Source organism: Microtus oregoni, unplaced genomic scaffold, assembly GCF_018167655.1.
Source record: "Microtus oregoni isolate MIOR12 unplaced genomic scaffold, Mior012 000016F_ref0000370, whole genome shotgun sequence".
Lineage (NCBI taxonomy): Eukaryota > Metazoa > Chordata > Mammalia > Rodentia > Cricetidae > Microtus > Microtus oregoni.
Window position 1 is genome coordinate 25,768,391 of NW_024543075.1, and position 1,975 is coordinate 25,770,365.

Below are 1,975 nucleotides of genomic sequence, written 5' to 3' on the forward strand. Positions count from 1 at the left end.
GTGTGTGTGTGTGTGTGTGTGTGTGTGTGAATTCATGAGAAAGAGCGAGTTAATCTTAAATTGTCTGTTTTACAGATGATACAATTTTGGCACTTTTCCTGAGATAGCACAGCAGCAAATGGCAGAACTCTTGCTACAGCCCAAGACTGACTCAAAATTTGTTCTCGGAAACCTTCACTTTTTCATTGTTTAACATTTTGTATCTGCCATCCCACTAAGAGAATCAGAAAGGGCCGTGCCCACTAATACAGGGGTCTCACCTAGGCCAGAGATGAGCTGCCTTTCCAGGGGACGTTTTTCAGTGGATTTGTCCTTTTCTAGACACACAAACGTAGAGACTTAGGCTCCTATACTCAATGACATTCAGACTGAATGACATGCTCTAGTTAAGTTCACAGGAGACCTACATATAGACCATAATTAATATGCAGGAAATGTGTTCATTTATAGTGAGTATGTTCCACACCAAGAAGTCCAAAACACCTCTGCTGGCTCAGACAGCCCACTTGTTGCTTGTCTGAAGACGAAGTCATCTATTCATTGAACTGACAGTTGCCGAAATCTGAACTCAGGTGAATATAAGCAGGTGTGATAGGTGGTTGGTGACCATGGGACCAGTGTCTACACTGAGATTTTTGGGGTTGTTAGTCAAAAGATACAAAGCCACATATACACAATGTTAGTAAGTCTGGGAATCGAATTCACAGTGAATGACAATTTACACCATGCTGAATGGTTGTATTTAAGAGTAGACAAATGTACTCAGCCATGATGGTCTTACATGCCTTTAATCCTAGCACTCAAGAAGCAGAAGAAGGCAGATCTCTGAGAGTTCAAGGCAAGCACACATTACATAATGCAGTGGTTCTCAACCTTTCTAATGCTTCAATGCTTTTACACAGTTGCTCATGCTTTGGTGACCCTCAACTCCCCCCAAAATGAAATTATTTTCTTTGCTACTTCATAACTGTAAGTCTGTTACTGTTATGGATTGCAATGTACATATCTGTGTTTTCTGATGGTCTTAGGAGACCTCTGCAAAAGCGTCATTCTGCTCCCAAAAGGTTACCACCCACTGGTTGAGAACTGCTGACTTAGGGAATTCCAGGTCTGCCAGGGATAAATAGTAAAACCCTGTTTCAAGAATTTAAAAAAAGAAGAAGAAAGGAAGAAAGAGAAGGATAGAGGGAGGGAAGAAAAAAGGAAAGAAAGAAAGAAAGAAAGAGGGAAAAGAGATACTCCAGTTGGCTTTCTGTGTCTATATCAGGACCAAAAGTAACTTAGAGTGGAAAGGTGCTTGTTTTGGTTCTTGGTCCCAGAGGGATGGAGTCCATCATGAAAGCAAAGCTGGGCATGACAACAGGAGCAGGAAGCTGGCTGGTCACATTTTCATCTACACACAGGGGAGAGAGAAAGGGAGAGAGAGGGAGAGAGAGAGAGAGAGAGAGAGAGAGAGAGAGAATATGGAGGGAGACTATAAAGACTATAAACCCTTGAAGCTCACCTCCAGTGACCTACTTGTCCCCATACGGTCTACCTCTAAACAATGCCAGTAACTGGGGCCCAAGTGTTCAAATACACGAGGCTATTAAGGACGTTTCTCAAACCACTGCAGGTAGATATACTATTTCTTGGCTACAGTAATCTTTTTGCAACCAACATGTCTATCAAAACCTTTGTTGTACATCTAAACTGCATGCAATATTTTTACAATTTGTGTGTGTGTGTGTTTGTGGCACACATAAGTGTGTGTGTACACACCTATGTGTGCACTGTGGAGACACCAAATCAACACTAGCATCTTCTTCATTCACTCTGCACATATTCTTGTTTGTTCACTCATTCGTTTATTTATTTATTTGTTTGCTTATTATTTGGTATGTGGGTGTTTTACTTGTATGTATACCTGTGCAACACCACATTCCATGTTTGAGGGAGCCAGAAGAAAGCGTCAGATATGCTGGAACTGGAGCTA